The 22,613-nt window shown below is 40.6% G+C and overlaps 1 pseudogene; it reads right to left on the bottom strand.

Moving 5' to 3' along the window:
* Nucleotides 1–14,220: 14,220 nt before the first annotated feature.
* On the bottom strand, nucleotides 14,221–14,948 carry LOC102738047 (small ribosomal subunit protein uS14m pseudogene; annotated as a pseudogene).
* Nucleotides 14,949–22,613: the final 7,665 nt, after the last annotated feature.

Below are 22,613 nucleotides of genomic sequence, written 5' to 3'. Positions count from 1 at the left end.
TACAATAAGATTCTTCCTAAGACTATGTCACAGATTACCGGGTAAAGAATGAACTCAAATGATTTTTACAAACTTTGCGGCAATACTATAGGGTCTACAATTTATATTATATTTCACTCTTGAAAAGGGCTTCTTCCCTGCTTGTCTGAAGCAAGTAGCAGTTAATGCCAAGCAAGTATGAAGCAACAAAGTGCTACGTTCATACCTGATCACTGAGAAGTTAATATTGCCCCCAAGGAAGAAAAGTTATCCTCTAAAAATCATAAATGAACCAAATTTGGGAACATATTTAAATTACTGTCTCTTCTAAAGCATTTATAAGGACAAAATTTTGAGTTATTTGGCCTTACAAATGCAGGAGGATGAATGTATAAAAGATTTTTCATAATGAGGGTGATGTTAATAGGATGGATACCTGACTGCCCTACTTTCTGAAAAGATATTGAAATTTGAACAGGTAATTTACAAACTCAATTTATCCATTTCATCACATTCCAGTATTGGATAAAATTCATGGACATATCATAGTCATAGTCTAGTTAAGTCTGTATATGCTTACTTCATTTACTGAATGTCTACTACGTGCCAGACCCTATGTTAGGAGTAGGGATACAGAGGTAAGGAGGGGGGTGCCTGGGTGGCTTCCCTGGTGATATCAGGACTGTGGGATCCAGGCCTGAGTCGGGCTCTGCACTCAACATGGAGTCTGCTTGGGATTCTCCCTCGCCCTTTGCCCCTTCCCCCTGCTCATGCTCTCTTTCTCTCGCTCTCAAATAAAGAAATAATTTTAAAAAAAAAGGTAAGTTGGAAAAATAAATCCCTGCCACCAGGGATTCATTGGTCTGGTCCTGGTTTTACAAACAGTCCTCTGGCTCTTGAACTGGAGAGAAGCAGTTGTAGTAGTAAAGACAGCTAGAAAAGAAACAGTCATTTTGCCTAAACAGACCTCAGTGAGGAATTAGCTGGTGAGCAAAAGAGGTTTCTGAGCAGCCAAAACTGATTTCACACATTCCAAATACTGAAAGTCATGGGTCAAAGCCCTAAACATGGCTCCTCCTATTTATTCCCCCTTTACACACAAGTCGGGCAAAGATGATGATGAGGGAGCAGAAGGCAGGCTGAGGACAAAGTACAAGCTGACACCCCGCAAACACCCCCCCCCGACCCCACCTCCCGGATGGGATCTGTGTGACCTTCCTCAGGCACCCCTGGTTGCCCTAAGGCTAAGGGAAGGAAAGAGCAAATGATTAACTAATAGAGATCACAGTCCTGCAGGACAGGAGTATCCATCAGTTTACCAATGTCTTAGTGACTTACAAGGAAAAAGCATTCTTATCAATAACCTAACTTTCAGAGACCCATAACTCAATTTCCTGGAGCTCTAACATCACCCTCGCTTCATGAGTGATGTGGGAAACAGAAGCATCAAGAAAGTAAACAAAGTTAAGTTTCTTTACGACCTGCAGCCTATTGACAAGGACTTGCAATAGAAGGAGTGTAACAGTCCTCCAGAAAGCTCCCAGCTGTCTTTGTGTGTTACTGTCTTACTAGAAGAAAAACAACCTTAACTGGGCAGTAGCCAGGCCTCCAATATCCTGCGAATCTTCTTTAGCCAAGAAAGTCCTTTTGAACACCTCCCTTTTTCCTTACCCCCACCCCCAACTCCCAAGTATATAATCAGCCCTTCCTCACAACCCCAGTGCAGCAGCTCTTTCTGCCCACGGGTCCTGTCCCTGGGCTTTCATAAAATCACCTTCTTGCGCCAAAGACGTCTCAAGAATTCTTTCTTGGCCATCAGCTCCGGACCTCACCAACATTCCAAAACTGTATCATTGGCATTGGAAAATACTGGCTCCTTTACGAGGTAAATATCAAGAACGTTCACAGATAATACTAGGAGACTCTCCAGAGGGAAGGTGGAGTGAAACCAGGCAGTCCTGCTTTACCCTCAACTGATTCTAGTGGCCATTGTAACTTTGTTTCACAACGCAGAGTACTAACCACTATACAATCATGGCCGTAACTTTGTTTTCAAAGTATATTTGACTAACTACTCACAACGGATAAAAGGGCAAATAGTGCTACAGCCCTTTAAAGGTTACCCTCGAAGGACTTGATAAGGTGTTATGTTTTATAGCCTTTAGAGAAATTAACCCTGAAGATGTTATGGTTTTATTGCCCTGTAGAATGTTAACCAGTTTTGTGTCTCAATTAGTAATGCCTTCTTTTGCTAACTGTGCAGACGTGTGTGTGTGTGTGAAAGCACTAATGGAAATCAGCTCTTTTGCCTAATTGTCTAATTCCTGATTCCCTCATTAAGAATTTAAATTAAAAATAGACACATTCTGGGGCGCCTGGGTGGCTCAGTCGGTTAAGCGACTGCCTTCGGCTCAGGTCATGATCCTGGAGTCCCGGGATCGAGTCCCGCATCGGGCTCCCTGCTCAGCAGGGGGTCTGCTTCTCCCTCTGCCCTCTTCCCTCTCGCGCTCTCTCTCTCTCATTCTCTCTCTCTCAAATAAATAAATAAAATCTTTAAAAAAAAAAAAAAATAGACACATTCTGTGGTGCCTGGGTGGCTCAGTCGGTTAAGTGTCTGCCTTCGGCTCAGGTCATGATCCCAGGGTCCCGGGATCGAGCCCCTACATTGGGCTCCCTGCTCAGTGGGGAGTCTGCTTCTCCCTCTCCCTCTGCCCCTCTCTCCACTCATGTGCTCTCTCTTAAATAAATAAATAAATAAATAAATAAATAAATAAATAAAATCTTTTAAAAAAATTAAAATAAAATTAGACACATTCTGATAAACAACTGTTTGAGAATTTTGCTTTTAAAGCTCTGTATTGTTCCACACATTATCTGACATTATTTACCTGCTTTTCCAGGACTGATAGAGGGGCTCCTGGGTAGCTCAGTCAAAGCATCTGATTCTTGCTTTTGGCTCAGGTCACGATCTCAGGGATGTGGGATAGAGCCCCACATCAGGCTTCATGCTCCTCAGGGAGTCTGCTTGAGATTCTCTCTCTCCATCTCCCTCTGCCCCACCCCCCCTGCTCTCTCGCTCGCGCTCTCTCTCTCTCGCTCTCTCTAAAATAAATAAACCTCTAAAAAAAAAATCCTGACCGAGGTTCACAGGTACTTGACCTATGTCGTTTTCTTCTTAGCTCCTACCCTGTCTACGAAGAAGGGAACCATCTTAACAGTCACCCCAGTGTACTGCTTTCTTGAGAGCATCAGTGCCTTTGTGGTTGTGCCCAAAAGAGAGAAAGGTTTTGCTCACAGCAGCTCCCTGGACCTCTCCTTCCCAGCATCTCATCAGCTGACTGCCACCATGAAGGACTTGATCTGGACGATTTAGATAACCAGTATAACCATCTTACTATAATAAAATACCAAAGTCTTATTAAAATAAAATACCCAAGCTCTGTGGCAAGAGACATGGGCCCAGGGGCCTTTTCTGAAAGAACTTGGCAGCATTTGTAACTTCCTTGTATTTGCTATTTCTGTTACTACTTATTTGTTTTCCTAAAAGAAGTGGTAAAACTTAAAATAAGAGGAGCCTACATTGAGGAGTTATGAGAATATTTTTCCTTTTTTATTTCTGTTCAATTATCTCTCATCCCCTGTATTTAAGCATTGTTAGCAGTTTGGTTTATCATTTGGTTTCCAGACAGATCTCCTATGTATTTTCAATATGTTCTGCTATCTTGCCATGTCAAGAGGCTGTCTTTTTGAACCATTTCCTCACAATAATGAAAGATTTTCCCAACAGACTTTGAATATTGGTAGAGCAATGCAATACCTGGGGATTGTATTCAGCCTATTTGGGGATTTAGGAAATCATTGTCATTTTCCCATTTGTGTGCCTATTGTTGGAAAAGCTTGTGGAGTGTGGGGAGAGGTAGATGAAGTATGGAGAGGAAGAGGATAGAAAATAAGCCTAAAGAAGCTGGAAAGGGTTACCTCAAAGTCTGGTCGACAAGGCCCCAGTGAGAAGGGAGTTGGGGGCAGAATTCCAATTGACTTTACAGGGCCACTCTCCTTTGTGTTTGTGAGGTAGACAGGAAGATATGAAGAAGAATGAAGATAAATCTAAGTGCAGGAGAACAACTATCCTGGGGGGTGGGGGAGGGGAGGGTGCACTGGGAGAAAGAGACAGCAGATGTATCTTCAAAATAAGCCAGACAAAGATGTTGAAGCTCAGGAGCAAGGAATTCAGAAGCATGTGTTTCTTCCACGCACTTGACCTGAGTTCTGAGACACAATTAAATGCCTTGGGCTGAAATCCTTTCATAGAAGGATCATCATGTTGTCTTCTTAACTAAAACAACCTTTCAATTACAAGCTACAGTTACAGTGAATTAGAGTGTGACCCACAGGCAAAACAATTAAGCAATTATAAGAAGTGTACCAATCTCCTTGGGTTTCCTCTGTGTTCCAAATCATTTCTTGAGTGTATTTGAGACATTTTCTTTCATCCCCACGCCTTTTTTACTAGAGCACCTATATGTAAATTTCATATTTTTTAAAGTGAGGATGTGACTAAATTATACTTTCTCCCCCCCTCACATAGCTTGGAAGACTAAATATGTTTGGCACTTCAGTTGGAAAAAAAAGAACCACTATATTCCTGGGGCATGGCCACTTGAATTAACATATTGGCATATGGGCTAAAGACCACCACCTTGTCCATTTCCCATCACATTTGAAAGAACTTTGACTTTAATTATACTTTCAATATCAAATTTTCTCTTTGAGATTTAGACCCAAAATAAATGGTTTTGAAAGACATTTTTTAGCCTTCTTGCCTAGATATTGATGTGGAAAACAAAAGCGAAGAAAAATTATTAAATTTCCTAACTACTTACAGCCCATTGACAAGTCCTTGAAACAGGCCGAGTGACAATTCTCTGGGACTCAACTGCCTCGATGTTAATACTTTACTAAGTGCAAAAGGCAATCTTAGCCCAATCCCCCAGGATCCTGTAAGTCTACTTTAATGTATAAAAATTCCCTTGGAAACTTCCTTTATCTCTATCCCCCAAGAGATATGTTGGCAATCATCCCCCAAGCATATGACCCACCGATATCCATCTGAAGGGTCTCATGACTAAGGTTTTATTAGACAGTAATAAATGGCCTTTTCCCAACAATAGCTAGCCCCCTCAAGGTCCAGGGAACCTTGCTTCCATAAGTCCTTAGAGACTTACGCTATCCCTAACCCCCTCCCAACTTGAAAGTGTATAATGGCCCGTCCTCATGACCCCAGTACAGCTCTTTCTGCCCACAGGTCCTGTCCCTATGCTTTAATAAAACCACCTTTTTGCACCAAAGAGGTCTCAAGTATTCTTTCTTGGCTGTTGGCTTCAAACCGTAACACTTCTTCTACATCAGATATGAATTTTTTTTTTTTTGTAATATAACATCAGGAAAGTCAAGACAATCTAGCCACCCAGAAAACCTCAAATTTGAGATATGAAAAAAGAAAATAATGCTTGGCAATTGAATTAATCAGTTAAAAGTTCAGAGCAGAGCCCCATTCTTCTGGCTTGTTCTTTCATGTTCAAGGCTCTTTTTGATCAGGTCTTGGCAAGAAGAGAGAATAAATAGATATAGAAGAAATGTGGGAAATAAGTACCCACTCCTCCAAAGCAAAGATCTTTTTGCAGTTGACAAAGTAATAATAACACACAATGCTTTTGATTACTTACTATGTGCCAACACCATACTCGGTGCTCTAATTCCCACAACAATCCTGCAAGACGTGGATTATCATCCCCACTTTCTAGCTGAAGAACCTCAGGTTCAGGGAGGTTAAGGAACATGCCTAGGATTACACAGCTAGCAAGAAGTGGAAGCTGGGATGGAATCAGATTAACTTGATGCTATTATGCCACTTTGCTTCCTGAAAGTTAAGTGACAAAAAGTTTCTGCCTGAGATCAGGGATAGATCCAGGTTTTGGAGAGCCTAATGGTCATATAATTGGGGGGAGAAAACTTCTTTAAGAAAAACAATACAAAAATATCTTACTTTTGCAATTTTTACAAAAATATAAGAGCATGTGATTACATGGTAAGGGCCCTTCCTGTCACCTGGAAGGAGTACGGACAAGTAACCCTCAAGCTTCATTAACATCATAGACAGCCCACCTTTGTTGGGAATTCAACATTGCAGGTTAACTTTGCCTGGTTAATAGTGAGAGAAGGTGTTTTGTAATGCCACAGGACACTTCAATAGTACCCTCCCACCCCCAAAAGTATTCATTACTGTTGAAAACGGAGATGCTGCTGGGAAAGAGGATGTGTTGGTCAGAGCCCTCAACACATGAAGTACTTTTGGGAGGAATGGATGTGAGAGCTTGTTTGTTTTCCTCTCAAGTTCAAAAGAATCAAAATCGTTTGATGGACTTGGACAGCCCAACCCAAATTAGGCAACAGGAAAAAGCAACAAGACCCCTAGGAGATAACTTACCGTGAGGATGGGGAAAGAAAGATAGATGAAGAGATGAGCTGGGAAAAGTCAATCCCGAATCTGGATTCATTCGTGAATGTGCCCCCAACACAGCCAGCTGGAGGCCGACTCGGGCCTGCGTGTACCATAAGCATTTGAAGGTGGTAAGGCGGGGCTATATTTGGTATAGATCCCATTTGACAATGAATTGTGCACTTCTCCCCTGTACAGTGAGGAACAACCATGGTCTCGGCTAAGATCTACAATATCCTTGGTGGCATAATTAGAGCCACAGCTTGAGACACAGCTGTTTGGCTCGGCCAGGGTCAGCAGACAGCAATCCTGAGGTTCAGCTCCAGCAACAGTAGTGACGATGCAGATGGTCACTGGGCAACAGGAACATGGCCTAGTCAGGGCATGTCTTCAGACTGCTCTGATTTCAGAAAGCAGTATACCAGGCATCTTAGCCAACCCTGTAACAGCAGCACATTCTGGAGTTAGAGCATCAGGGCAGCTCTGTGCAATCCTCTGGCCTCAAGAGGGCACACTGACTTTTGGGTTTGCTAAGAAAAAAATAATACTTAGAATGACTAACATCTGGACATGAATCAGCTACCCTGGGGCTTCTTGAATATAGTTGAGAAAGAAGACTCAAAAAAGACTGGACTTCCTGCAGTCATGCATGCCACACTAAATTGTATTGTAAAAGGAAATGTGACTGGTAAGGATCATATAAGGACATGTTTTTCCAGGTCACTCTGAATACTTCTCTTTTGCCTCTGCAGGATGCTTTTTCTCTTTGAGCTCTATGAATCAGTAATCTACTTTTGCTCATTTGTATTCTTTTCTTGGAGACTTCATCATGCGTCTTCAATGACTTACATGATCTCAAACTCAATTTGCCTAAAACCCACCTTAGCAGAAAATGCTTACAAAATCAAAAAACAAAAATGAACAAAGGACATAAATAGGCAATTCACGACAGAAAAAACACAAATGGCCAATAAACATATGAAAAGATGTTCAATCTCATTAGAAATTTTTTAAATAACACTGAAAAAACTTTTTTTTTTGCCTGTCATATTGGTAAAGGTTTCCCCAAAACCTAAGCTTGCACTGTCATAATTCAGATCTAAAGCTCTTTTTAAAAAGGTGATCCCAAGGTCTACAAGCTTGTTACCAGTTTCCTCTGTCCACTTGGGACTCTTCTCTCTAGGTGAATGATCCCTCCATTCATCAGGTTTCTTCACAAAGGGATCAAAGGAGGTCTTCTGACATTTAGAAAAGCTAAGAAAACAGTATGGGTCCAACAAAATTAATTGTTTTTTTCTAAATGTTCATTTATTCACTCTCTCTGAGAGCAGCAGAAGATCTGGATAGGTGAAAAGACATTCTTACAAACCTTTCACCTGACTCTTTTCATTTGCTACCATGATGCCTTTGATGCTTTCAGGTGTCTTGTAATCCTAATACAATCTAAGCTTTTGGGGGAAGTGGAAGGAGCCCAGAACCATGTTATACTTCTTTGACTTCTGCTACTGTATTTCTCACACAGAAAATGTGAGATAAACATTCATTCATTTCTTGATTATCTTCCATACAGTATAAAAATTTCAATAATAAATTTAATTCAGAAAGGTGGGTAGCATGGTTAAGTACCTGAACCCTAGCGTTGGGCAGATTTAATTTCCTATCTTGACATTGCTGTTTACTAGCTGTTTCTTGACTTTCCTAAGCCTTGTCTTCTTATCTGTAAAATGGGGAGATAGTGGTATGGTTCTTGACACAAGTATGCACTCAATAACGTTATATTTGAGAAATTATCTCGTAAACAAGCCGTAATATGTAAGCCTATTAAATCTTTAGATGCTTTTTTAAATAGCAGCAATGTCCACAATAGCCAAAAAATAGAAAGCGCCCAGATGTCCATCGACAGATGAATGGGTAAAGAAGATGTTATATACACACACACACACACACACAGAGGAATATTACCCAGCCATCGAAAAGAATGAAATCTTGTCATTTGCAATGATGTGGGTGGAACTAGAAGGTATTATGCTAAGCTAAATAAATCAGTCAGAGAAAGACAAATACATGATTTCACTCATATGTATAATTAAAGAACATAGGGGAAGGGAAGGAAAAATAAAATAAGATGAAATCAGAGAGAGAGATAAACCATAAGAGACCCTTAACTATAGGAAACAAACTGAGGGTTGCTGGAGGGGAGGTGGGTAGGGGATGGGGTAACTGGGTGATGGGCATTAAGGAGGGCACATGACATACTGAGCACTGGGTGTTATATGCAACAGATAAATCACTGAACTCTACCTCTGAAACTGATAATACACTATATGTTAATTGATTGGTTTAAATTTTTTAAAAAATGAATGTGATTTTAAGTTGAAAAATAAAATACCAGGCAAAGCAGATGCCCACTACAAGAGGGGAAAAAAATCTTTGGATGCTTTTTTAAAAGTACTGAGCAGTGGGCGCCTGGGTGGCTCAGTTGGTTAAGCGACTGCCTTCGGCTCAGGTCATGATCCCGGAGTCCTGGGATCGAGTCCCGCATCGGGCTCCCTGCTCAGCGGGGAGTCTGCTTCTCCCTCTGCCCCTCCCCCCTCTCATGCTCTCTCTATCTCATTCTCTCTCTCAAATAAATAAATAAAATCTAAAAATAAAAATAAAAATAAAAAAAATAAAAGTACTGAGCAGTTCAAATAACAAAGTGTTTTTGCTCACATGTATATAAAATCTCCATGACCTCATAGTTGCTTTTTTTTAAAACAACTTCACTGAGGTATAATGGGCGTACAATAAGTTGCACATAAAGTATACAATTCGTTAATTTATATGTAATAATATTTGTAATAATAATATATATCACATTATGAACACTTAAGTTGTTTCCATATCTTGGCTATTGTGATTAATGCTGCACTGAATGCGGGAGTACAGATGTCTCTTTGAAATCTTGATTCATTTCCTTTGGATATATATGCAGAAGTGGGATTGCTGGATCATACGGTAGTTCTATTTTTACCTTTCTGAGGAACCTCCATACTGTTTTCTATTGTTGCTGTACATTCTCACCAATAGTGCAAAAGGATTCCTTTTTCTCACATCCTTACCACTTGTTATCTCTTGTCTTTTTGACGATATCCATTCCAAAAGGTGTGATGTGATCCTTCATTGTGGTTTTGATTTGCATTTTCCTAATGTTTTGTTGAGCACATTTTAATGTACCTATTAGCCACGTCTATGTCTTCTTTGGAAAAATGTCCATTTGGGTCCTCTACCCATTTAAAAATCAGATTGTTTTTTGCTATTGAGTTGTATGAGTTCCTTATATAGTTTGATTATTAACCCCTTATAAGCCAGTCTGTTTGCAAATATTTTCTTCCATAGATTGCCTTTTTATTTTGTTGATTCTTTTGCCGTGCTGAAGCATTTTATTTTTATGTAGTCCCACTTATATTTGCCTTGGTTGCTTGTTCTTTTGATATCATATCCAGAAAAGTCATTGTCGAGACCAATGTCATGGAGTCTTTGACCTATGTTTTCTAGGAGTTTTATAGTTTCTACTCTTACGTTTAATTACCTAGTCCATCTTGAGTTAATTCTTATAAGTGGTGTAATTCAGGGGTCCAATTTCACTCTTTGCATGGGATTGTCCAGTTTTTCCAAGCCGTTTAGTATAGAGCCTATCTTTTCCCCATTGAGTTTTCTTAGCTCCTTTGTCAACTATTAGTTACCCTTACAGGCGAGGGTTGATTTTCGGACTCTCAATTCTATTCCATTGCTAGATGTGCCTATTTTATGCCAGTGCCACACTGTTTTGACTATTATAGCTTTGTAGGATAGTTAAAATTGGGAAGTGTGGTGCCTCCAGTTTTGTTCCTCTTCCTCAACATTGCTTTGGTTATTCAGGGTCTTTTGTGGCTCCACAAAAATTTCAGGATTTTTTTTTTCCATTTCTATGAAAAATGCCATTGGAATTTTGATAAGGATTGCCTTGCATCTCTAAATGGCTTTGGGTAGTAGGGACCTTTAACAATATTAATTTTTCTAATCCATGAATGTGGGCTATCTTTCCATTTGTTTGTGTCCTTGTGAATTTTACAATTTTTCTGTTATTTATTTCTAGTTTCACATCACTGTGGTCAAAAAAGATACTTGGCATGATTTCAATCTTCTTAAATTTGCTAAGACTTGTTTTGTGACCTACCATATGATCTATCCTGGAGAACGTTCTGTGTGTGCTCGAAAAGAATGTGTATTCTGCTGTTGCTGGATAGAATGTTCTGTGTATGCTGTATATGTTGTAAGGTCTATTTGTCTGTTTGGTCTAAAGTATAGTTTAAGTTCAACATCTTCTTTTTTGATGGTCTAGCTGTTGTTGAAAGTAGGGTACTGAAGTCCCCTACTATCATTGTATTGTCTATTTTTCCCTTCAGATCTGTTAGTATTTGCTTAATATATTAGGTGCTCTAATGTTAAGTGCATGTGTATTTACAATCATTATATCCTCTGGATTAATTTTCTACTTTATCATTATATAATGACCTTCTTTGTCCCTTGTCATAGCTTTTGAGTTAAAATCTATTTTGTCTGGTATAAGTACAGCTATCCCTGCATTCTTCTGGCTCCCACCTGCACAGAATATTTTTTTTGTAACCCTTTCCTTTGAGCTTATGTGTGTCCTTAAAGATGAAGTGAGCCTCTTGTAGGCAGTATATTGTTGGGTCTTGCTTTTTTATCCATTCAGCCACTCTATGCCTTTTGATTAGATAATTTAGTCTACTTAAATTTAGAGTAATTATTGATACAGAAGACTTACTAATGCCATTTTACCCATTTTGTCTGGCTCTTTAATAGTTCTCTTATTTTTTTTTTTAAGATTTATTTATTCACTTGAGAGAGAGAGCGGGGGAGGGGCAGAGGGAGAGGGAGAGAGAATCCCAAGTAGAGCTCGGAGCCCGATGTGGGACTCAATCCCATGATTCCATGATCACACCCCGAGCCAAAATCAAAAGTTAGACGCACAACCAACCGAGCTGCCCAGGTGCCCCTGTAATTCTCTTGTTCTTTTCTTCTTCTCTCACTTTCTTCCTTTGTGAATTAATAATTCTCCATAGTGGTATGCTTTGACTCCCTCTCTGTCTTTTGTGTATATACTGTAGGTTTCTGCATTGTGGTTACCATGAGTCTATATAAAACATAGTATATTTATAGTATACTTTATATTGATAACAACTTAACTCTAACTGCATACCAAAACTCTACCTTTTACCCTTTTATGTTTTTGATGTCACATATTTCCCCCTTTTATATTGTTTATTCATTAACAAAATATTGTAGCTATAGTTATTTTTAATACTTTTATCCTTTACCTTTTTACTAAGGTTAAGTGGTAAACACATCACTATATTATCCTATTAGAATATTCTGAACTTTGACTACATACTTAACTTTACCTGTGTGTTGTATATTTTCATATGTTACCAAATAGCATCCTCTCATTTCATCTTGAAAAAATTCCTTGCAGCATTTCTTGCAAGGCAGGTCTAGTAATGATGAACTCCCTGTTTTTGTTTGTCTGGGAAAGTCTTTATCTCCTTCATTTCTAAAGGATGACTTTGCTGGATAAAGTATTCTTGGATGGCAGTTGTTTTTTTCTTTCAGCTCTTTGAATATATCATCCCACTTGCTATTCTAAGATTTCTGTTGAGAAATTGGCTGATCAACTTATGGGGGTTCCCTTGTAAGAGACAAGCTTCTTTTTTTCCTGCCACTTTTAAGCTATTTTCTTTGTCTTCAGTTTTTGACAGTTTTATTACACTGTGTCTTGGGGATCTTTTTTAATTGAATTCTTAGGGAGACCTATAAGCTTCATGAACTTGGATGGCCAAATCTCACCCCAGATTTGAGAAGTTCTTGGCCATTATTTCTTTAAATAAGACTTCTGCCCCCTTCTCCCTCTCTTCTCCTTCTCTTCTCCTTCTGTGCCTTCAGTAACTCGCAGGCCACTTCTTTTGATGGTATCTTATAGTTTGTGTAGGCTTTCTTCAATCTTTTTCATTCTTTTTTCTTTGTTCTCCTCGGACTGGATAATTTCAAACATCTTGTCTTCCGCTTCAGATTCTTTCTTCTGCTTGATCCATTCTGTTGTGGTTTTTTTTGGGGGGGGGGTCTTTTTATTAATTTAAATTCAATTAATTAACATCTAGTGTATTACTAGTTTCAGATGTAGAATTCAGTGATTCATCAGTTGCATATAACACCTAGTGCCCAGTACATCATGTGCCCTCCTTAATGCCCATCATCCAGTTATCCCATCCACCTACCCCATGCCCCTCCAGCAAGCCTCAGTTTGTTTCCTATGATTAAGTCTCTTACGGTTTGTTTCCCTCTCTGATTTCATCTTGTTTTATTTTTCCAGGCTTGTTTCTTTTAGTAACGAGAATCATGCTGTTTGTATTGTTCTCTGATGTGCTTGTTGAGATGTTCTCAGCCTAGCACACTTCTTTTATCCAGTATATATTCCACAGCATTAGGTCACTATTTGGGTTGCTTCATTCTGCTGTTATAATTATGCCCACTTTTGTGAATAAACTTGAGCACAGGGGCTGGAATTTGAGGGGACGAGTGTCAGTTTTAGTCCTTGTCGATCTGAGGTGAAGACATGTTGACTTGGCATTGAGCAGGTGGCAGGCAGTGCGTGCTGACTTGGGCAGGAGGGCGGCTGGACTGTGGATTTGAGACCCACAGGTTGATGGAACTGTGTGTGATGGGGACATGTTTGGTTTCACTTCTGGCCATGAATAACTTTAACTTTTGTTTTTCTAGGAAACTCTATCTCTCCTTCTATTCTTTTTTTTTTTTTTAAAGATTTTATTTATTTATTTGAGAGAGAGAGAATGAGAGACAGAGAGCAAGAAAGGGAAGAGGGTCAGAGGGAGAAGCAGACTCCCTGCTGAGCAGGGAGCCCGACATGGGACTCGATCCCGGGACTCCAGGATCATGACCTGAGCTGAAGGCAGTCGCTTAACCAACTGAGCCACCCAGGCGCCCTCCTTCTATTCTGAATGAAAGCCTTACTGGATAGAGTATTCTTGGCTGCAGATTGTTTTCCCTTTTAGTACTTTGAATATACTGTGCCACTTTCTTCTGGCCTACAAAGTTTCTGCTGAAAAATCCATTGATAGCTTTAGGGGGTTTCCCTTGTATATAATTGCTCTCCTTTTTCTTGCTGCTTTTAAAATTCTCTCTTTATCACTACTTTTGGCCATCTTATTTACTTTCTGTCTTGGTGCAGACCTCCTTGGGTTGGTGGGCTCTCTGTGCCTCCCGGATCTGAATTTCTCTTTCCTTCCCCAGATTCAGGAAGTTTTCAGCTATTATTTCTTCAAATAAATCTTCTGCCCCCTTTTCTCTTTCTTCTCCTTCTGGGATCCCTATCATGCAACTGTTATGCTTGACAATGTCACTGAGTTCCCTGGGTCTATTCTCATTTTGTGTATTTTCTCCCCCTCTCATCTGCTCAGCTCGATTACTTTCCATTACTCTGTCCTCCAGGTTACTGATACGTTCTTCTGTTTCCTCTTTTTTTTTTTTTTTTAATTTTCACAGAATATTTTTTATTACTCTACTCCTTGTACAATGTATGGAAACAGTATGGTTCATTTTTTTTTTTAAGATTTTATTTATTTATTTGACAGAGAGAGACACAGCAAGGGAGGGAACACAGCAGGGGGAGTGTGAGAGGGAGAAGCAGGCTTCCCGTGGAGCAGGGAGCCCAATGCAGGGCTCGATCCCAGGACCTGGGATCATGACCTGAGCCGAAGGCAGACGCTTAACAACTGAGCCACCCAGGCGCCCCAGTATGGTTCATTTTTAAGTCCAAGAGAAGAGATAATTCACAGATAGCCAGAATTCACTGACAGAATGAAACTTCTAAATTTCTTAATTTAAAATTAAAAAGTATTTAACTACAGGCAGCATCAGCTAGACTAGACTCCCATACTGACCCCTATAAAACTAGGTTTTCGTCTATTAGAGAAGCCTCTTCTTGCCAGAACTGGTTTTCCTGCTCAGTAGGTTCCGGAGTGGGTCACCATATTGCTCGCTGGACCCCCGACAGCTGCCCATGGTCTGCTAAGTGACGGAAGACAATACAACTAAGCCTCCAGTGCCACTTCACACCACGTGGACAGGACGTCATAACACACTGATTTCAGATTCTAACAGGACAGGTATCCCAGGGAAGGGCAGCAATTTCTCCATCAGCCACTTCCTGAAGATCTTTTGGCAAAATGGTATTCTTCCTGAGTAAATTGATCTGTAGCCTCTCATATGCATATTCATAGGCCATTTTTCGTCTCTTCACATCAGGCAACATTTTCCAGTCTACCTAATAACCTTGAACTTGGCCTGAGGGTGATGAAGGAACCACCTGCCACACAGTCCACAGCAGAGAGCCCAGCATGGAAGCAGCCATGTTGTCTGCTTCTTCCTCTTTTTTGTTATTTATTCCAGGCAGTCTACTTTTAATTTCATTTAGTGAGTTCATGATCTCTAATTGGTTCTTTTTTAGATCTCCTATCTTTTTGTGGAGGCTCTCATGGAGGTCCTGCACTCCTTTCTCAATTTTAGTGAGTATCTTTATGAGCATTACTTTAAATTTGCTATCAGACATATTACTTATCTCCATTTTGTTTAGGTCTCTTGCTATGATTTTGTTTTGCTATGATTTTGTTCTGCTCTTTCATTTAGGACATATTCCTCTGTCTCCTCATTTTGTCTATTGCCGTGTCTGTTTCTAAGTGTTAGGAAAGTCAGCTATGTCTCCCACACTTGAAGGTAGTGGCTTTATGAAGAAGAGGTCCTGTAGTGCCCTCCGATGCAATGTCTCCTTTTCACCAGAAAATGGTCTTCAGGGGTGTCTCCTATGTGTGTTGCTGCAGGGGTGTCCTGCCGTTGTGGCGGAGCTGTGTTTGCCTTCAGTCCAGCCTGCGGTGGCTCTCTGCCTGTTGTGGGCAGAGTCTGGCGCCTGCAGTGTTAGAGAGCCAGTCAGGGGCTGCCCTGGGCTTGAGTTGAGTCAGACCAGATGTTTGCCAGAGATGCAGGAGCACCAAACTGCAGGGCACTTTCCCTGTGTTGTGCCCTGAGAAGCTTTTATTGGTGGGTGGGGTCTGCAGTCAGACCAGCTGCCTGCCCCCACTCACTGCTGGGGTTGCAGTCAGACTGGTGTGTAGTTATCTTCCCTCTCCCTGGAGCAGGACTCACTTTGGAGTGGTGCTGGCCCTTGTCAGCGCTGCTTGCACACTGCCAGGCTTGTGGCACCGCTTGGATGGGATCTTGCCAAGAGCATCATCGGAGGGGGTAGATCCACTGTGCTGTGGCCTCTTGTCTACGCCCAGCTGCACAGAGTCTCTTCTGCCAGTCTTCGGGTTGCTTTCTGGGTTGTTTATGCTGATGTGGGTGTTCTCTAGGTGGCCACACTGCCCAAGGTGAGCCCAGCGTCCTCCTACTCCACCATCTCCCCAGCAGCCTCTGCTCCATTCTGTTGTTGATGTTCTCTGTTGCATTTTTTCCCCCCACTCCAGTATTCTTCAGCTCCAGTGCTTCTGTTTGGTTCTTTTTTTATGATTTCTATCTGTTTGGTACACTTTTCATTTTGTTCGTGTACTGTTTTCTTAATTTCATTGAATTGTCCCTGTGTTTTCTGTTGGCTCATTGAGCTTCCTTAAAACAGTTATTTTGAATTCTTTATCAGGTAAATCACAGAGCTTCATGTCTTTGGGGTTGATTACTGAAAAATTGTTGTGAGGGGCGCTTGGGTGGCTGTGTCGGTTAAGTGCCCAACTCTTGATCTCAGCTCAGGTCTTGATCTCAGGGTTGTGGGTTCAAGCCCTGCATTGGGCTCCATGCTGGGCATGGAGCCTACTTTTAAAAAGGGGGGGGGTGCCTGGGTGACTCATTCAATTGAGTGTCCAACTCTTGATTTTGGCTCGGGTCATGGTCTCGGGGTTGTGAGATCAGGCCCTGCATCAAGCTCCATGCTCAGCTTTGAGTCTACTTAGGATTCTCTCCCTCTGCCTCTCCCCCTGCTTACTCTCTCTCTCTCAAATAAATAAGTCATCTTTAAAAAATTAAAAATAAAAAGAAATTGTGATCCTTTGGTGATGTCATGTTTCCTTGATTTTTCATGTTTTTTGAAGTCTCACATTGCTATCTTTACATTTGTGTAGCAGTCATCTTCTCCAGTCTTTTCCTGACTGACTGGAAGAGCGATACCTCCCATCAGTCCTGCTAGGGCTTCTGAGGCTTTCTCAGACCTTCTATGAATATGCCTGCTTCACGCCTTTTGCTTCCTCTTGTGGCAGAATTCTTTTTTTTTTTTTTTTAAAGATTTTATTCATTTTTTAGAGAGCGAGCGAGAGAGAAATAGCATGAGAGGGGAGAGGGTCAGAGGGAGAAGCAGGCTCCCCGCTGAGCCGGGAGCCCGATGTGGGACTCGATCCCAGGACCCTGGGATCATGACCTGAGCCGAAGGCAGTCGCTTAACCATCTGAGCCACCCAGGCGCCCCATGTGGCAGAATTCTTAAACTCGTATGCCTTATCTGGGTCCTGCAAAGCACCAGGTCAAGTGCTGATAGCTTCCCTTTTGCTTTCCCAAAGGAGGTACTAAATTCTCAAGTTTGTGGTCTCTCCCAGGCTTACAGATTTGGGCTTTCTGCGTGTGCTCACTAGCTGTCTGCAAAAGCTCCCTCTCCCTGTCATTAGGAGTGTACACAGGGAGCTGGCCATGGGGTGGGAGTTTGTGTGGATGAGGCACATAGAGTGCTGGGGGTACCTGTGGGCAATATTGAGGGGGATCCACATGCAAGGCATCCCCAGTGGCTCATGGGCAAGCCTCCCAATGGAGTCCATGTCAGGGTTAGAGGATCTGTGTCCCTTACGCACAGTCATTCTGAGTCCTGGCTGCTATTCTCCCAGCTACGCACCACCTCTATCCCCTCACCCCTCCCACCCCACCCCCATCATGCAGCTCATGACTCAGTACTCTGGATTGTGATTAGAGAGAAATGGGCCTTTTGGGCAACATCCTGAACAGGTAGGAAAGTCAGGTGTTCATTCACATGCTTTTACTTTCTCCTATGGGAGAAATCATGAGCTGAGAAGGGCTCTCTTAGTACTGAGCTGGGCTGCCTTGTGGGAAGGTTGATGCAGGGAGAGTCAACGCATTCCTCTTACTCTCACCAGTGCGTTCAGTCTTGAATTTTGTATGTTTGGGCTCCAGTGGTGTGCTGGATCTTATCTGCTGGACGCTTGGACTTCCACAAAGACTCTCTCATCTGTGGGTGATTGCCTAAATCAGTGTTCTCCAGGATCTCCTGGACTGTGGCTAAGAGAGACAGAAGCCAGTTCAAGGGCTACTTCAGGGTCCACAGCCTAGACTGAGGTCTGTATGTCTATTACTTGACCCACAAGTAGGCAAGTGCCCTCCAGATCCTGTGGTGTATGGTGCTGGTAGCAGAACCAAAGCCAAACAAGGCTGTACCTAAGTCTTAGGAGTATGAAGCTCTTTTGGGTCTAGGGCTGGAACTACAGTAGGTAGGTCAGCTGCCTGGATACAGGCCTGTCCTCCCAAACAGCTCTCCTAATTCTTGGACTGCACAGGAGTTTCACAATCTCCTAACTGAATCCTGTAGTTTCCACAAAGGCACTTTTGCTCATGGATGGATATCAAATGGTCGTTGTTGAGGAGGGAGTACAAGAAAGGGAGATCTTATTCAGCCATCTTGCTGACATCACCATTAGAGCTCCCCCCAATTTTTCTTCATGCCCCTTTGTAATCCTTCCCTTTTGTCCCTCCCTGACCCCAACCCATAGCCCAGGCAACCACTGATCTGCTTTCTATCAATACAGATTAGTTTGCATTGTCTAGAATTATATAAATGGACTCATACAATATGTACTATTTTTTGCCTGCCTTCTACTCAGCAAAAAATTATTTTAATATTCATCCATTTTTTGCATGTATCAGAGTTCATTCCTTTTTATTGATGCACAGTATTCCACTGTATGGATATATCACTTTCTTTTAATATCTTCACCTGTTGAACATAGAGTTGTTTCCAGCTTCACGCTATTACAAATAAGTCTTCTACAAACATTTTTTACAAATATTAGCAGGACATATACTTTCACTTCTTTGGAGGTAAATACCTATAAGTTGAATGACTGATTTATCTAGTGAGCATACGCTTACTTTTAAGAAACTGCCAAACTGTGTTCCAAAGTGGTTATACATTTTATGTTCCCACTGGCCATGTATGAGAGCATCAATTTTTTCCGCATCCTCACACACTTGATGTGGTCAGTCTTTTTAACTTTAGACATTCTTTTGGGTATGAAGTGGTATCTTATTTGGTTTTAATTTGTATTTTCCGGATAGTTAATAATGCTTGTTTCCTATCTATAAATATATTTTTTGGTGAAATATCTGTTCAAATATTTTGCTTGGTTGTTTTTTTCTCCCCAAAATTGTTTCCTTTCTTCCTATTGAGTTTTGAGGGTTCTTTACATATTCTGGAAATGAGTCATTCATCAGATATGTGATTTGCAAATATTTTCTCCCAGTCTGTAGCTTGTCTTTTCATTCTCTTAACAATGACTTTTGAAGAGAAGTTCTTAATTTTTGTGAAGTCTGAATTATCAGTGCCTAGCTCACAGGGCCATGAAGATGAAGGGAGTGATATAGAGAAAATATGTAACAGTGATTACAATATAGTAAGTTCTCATTAAATGTTAATTTTTGTTGACTTTATCGAAGGAAAAATGACTTTGATAATTAAGACTGATTGTCAGCTTAAGTCCCCCAGTTCCTTACCATTTATGATTATGAGCTGTGTAAACAAAAACTGGGGCTCTGGGTTTATTGAGCATGTATCCATTGCTGGCAAGAATATAATTTGGTACAACCACTTTGGAGAGCAATTTGATAAAACGTGGTAAAGTTGACAATGCATATTTCCTCTCTAAGCAATTCCACACCTGGACCTTACTTAGAATGTCACACATATACACAAGGAGATACATATTTATATATGAGTAGCTATGTTTGGGTGATAGAAAAAAGTCTAAACAACCTAAATGTCCCCTAATAGGAAAATGGATAAAGGATGGATATTGATACAGTAAAAAATCACATTGTAGTAAAAAAATGATACTTAAGCTCTAAGTATTAACGTAGATGAGCTTCATAAACATAATATTGAAGAAAGAAAACAAGGTGCAAAAAAATACTCCTTGGATTACTGCAAGCCTTTAGCTAATTTTCAGCAATCTGAAAAAGCTGATTTTGACAATTTCCCAGTGTTCTTGTCACTTTTAAGGGGGAATGGATTTTCAGAGGTCCTTACTCTGCCATTTGCAAGTTGAGGTCACACTTGTAACTTACATGCTGTATTGTAAAATATATGCATGGCAAGTATATTTATCCCATTTTTGACTAGAATTCAATGAGTACTAAATCTTTTGCTTACAACTTTACACATCTGAAGATGTGAAAGAATTCTGCACAGATCAGCTCCTGGCTTTATATATTTCAAACTTGTTTCTCCTCCACTCCTTACACACTTTCAGTGTTGGGCACTGTAGGATATATTGTGATAAGATCTCTGGCCCTACATCTTTGCATTGGCACAGTGGACACAGGGACCATTACTGGAAGTCACACATACATCAGAAGGGCTAAAAATAACCTAATTATATAGAAGTAACTATGATCCACAAAAGTATATGCTACTAACCCCCAATAAAATGTATCCCCAACTCAATTTGTTCTTAGTCAGTTCCCAAGAAGTCCTCATCCACTCCAATACCACTTTATAGTAAAAAAAATATAAGGCAAAATCAGAGTAGAATGAGACAACAGACTCAACCTATAATGGTTAGAATATCTTTTAGAAATTTTACAAAACCAAATGACCATATGAACACATTGCTAGGACCCCAGACTTGATAGGGGTCTATTAAAGTTAGAGATCCTGAATTTTAAGCTCAGTTAACCTCACTGTAGCTCTTTCTATCTCTATCTATCTCTGTCTCTGTCTCTATCTCTCTCTCTCACACACACACACACACACACACACACCCCACCTGGTCTCTCCTTTGACTTCTCTTTGGATTTCTGGTTTTGTTTTGCTTAGTCATTTGTTTGTTTTTCTCTCTATGCAGTTCCTGCAGACTGCCTTTTTCTGCTTATCGATGCACATGACCCGGAGATGGCTGCCTGAGCCCCTTCTACATATTCCCTGTAGAAAGACTATACTTTCAGGGATCATTTCTATAGTTTGTTACATATTCCCTGTAGAATTGCTAAGTGCCAGTTCACTAACATCTATCTGTCCATTTTCCAGAGAGAAGCTAATTGCTCTTCCCTCCACTTTATTAATTGGCTATCTTTGATTCGGGTGTTCAACTGTGATCCAATAAGCTGTACCAAGTATAAGTCCCACAGAACAAGAGCCTCTTTAGGCCCCATACTACACGTGTATAAAGGATTGAATAATCCATGGAAAATAGGAATGGGCTAACCTGATACCTCAAAAGGCAGTATACTACGGCAAATTGGTAGGTTCAAGCAATAGGTACAGCAGCCCTCGCCAAACACTTCATATGCAAATATATTGTGGATTTTCTCTAAGAACATATATCTTATTTCCCAAATTTGTAATCAAAGGGATCCTATTTTAGGGGGAGGTAGGGGAGGTGGGGATCCTATTTCAGTGGTTCATAGCCCTAGAATTCTGAGGAACACATTTTGGGGAATTCTGGATTAAATAATAGTAGTGAAATTATTAACTGAGTGAAGTAATATTGTTTGTCTCAGGGTGGCACCAATCTAAGCATTTTTGTAATCCTTATATCAGTTACATGTGGCAGGTTCTATTCTTATAAATAAAGAGACTGAGGCATGAGAGAAGTTGAGCAATTTGCCCAAAGTTGAACAACTAAAGAGTGGGGGTGCTTGACTGGCATCAGGCAAAGTTTCATGCTTAACCTCTGTGCATTATACTGAAGACTATTAAGTGTGAAATAGCATTATATATTAAAAAAACAAGGTACATACCCTAATTTAAAAAAAATTATTGCTAAAAATTGCTAATCATCATCTGAACTTTCAGTGAGCTGTAATCTTTTTGCTGGTGGAGGGTTTTGCCTCAGTGTTGATGGTTGCTGACTGGTCAGGACGGTGGTTGCTGAAGGCTGGGGTGGCTGGGCAATTTCTTAAAATAAGACAACAGTGAAGTTTGCTGCCTCAATAGACTCTTCCTTTCACAGCTAATTTCTCTGTACCATGTGATGATCTTTGATAGCATTTTACTCATAGTAGAATTTCTTTCAAAATTGGAGTCAAGCCTCTCAAACCTTGCCACTGCTTTGTCAACTAAGTTTATGTAATATTACAAATCCTTTGTTGTCATTTAAACAATCTGCACAATATCTTCACCAGGAGTAGATTCCATCTCAAGAAACCAACTTCCTTTGCTCATCCATGAAAAGCAATTCCTTATCCATTAAAGTTTTATCATGAGATTGCAGCAATTCAATCACATCTTCAGCCTCCACTTCTTTTTTTTTAAGATTTATTTTTTTATTTTATTTTATTTCTTTTTTTAAGATTTTTTATTTATTTTAGAGAGAGAAAGAGCACAGGGGAGGGGCAGACAGAGAGAATCTTCAAGCAGACTCCCCACTGAGCAGGGAGCCTGACACGGGGTTTGATCTCACAACCCATGAGATCACAACCTGAGTTGAAACCAAGAGCCGGACGGTTAAGTGACTTAGGTACCCACGCACCCCCAGGATCTACTCTTGCTGTTTCCACCACATCAACAGTTCTGTCCTTCACCGAAGTCTTGAACCCCTCCAGGTCATCCATGAGGATTGGAATCAATTTCTTCCCAATTCCCATTAATGTTGACATCTTGGCCTCTTCCATGAGTTACAAATGTTCTTAATGACATCTAAAATGGTGAATCCGTTCCAGAAGATTTTCAATTTACTGTGCTCAGATTCATCAGAAGAATCATTATCTATGGCTATAGCCCTATGAAATGTATTTCTTAAATAATAAGACCTGAAAGTCAA

This window comes from Leptonychotes weddellii, chromosome 12 (genome assembly GCF_054177405.1).
Source record: "Leptonychotes weddellii isolate Sample4059 chromosome 12, ASM5417740v2, whole genome shotgun sequence".
NCBI classification, from domain to species: Eukaryota; Metazoa; Chordata; class Mammalia; order Carnivora; family Phocidae; genus Leptonychotes; species Leptonychotes weddellii.
The sequence above is the reverse complement of the archived record's forward strand: the minus strand, read 5'-3'. Positions and strand labels throughout refer to the sequence as shown.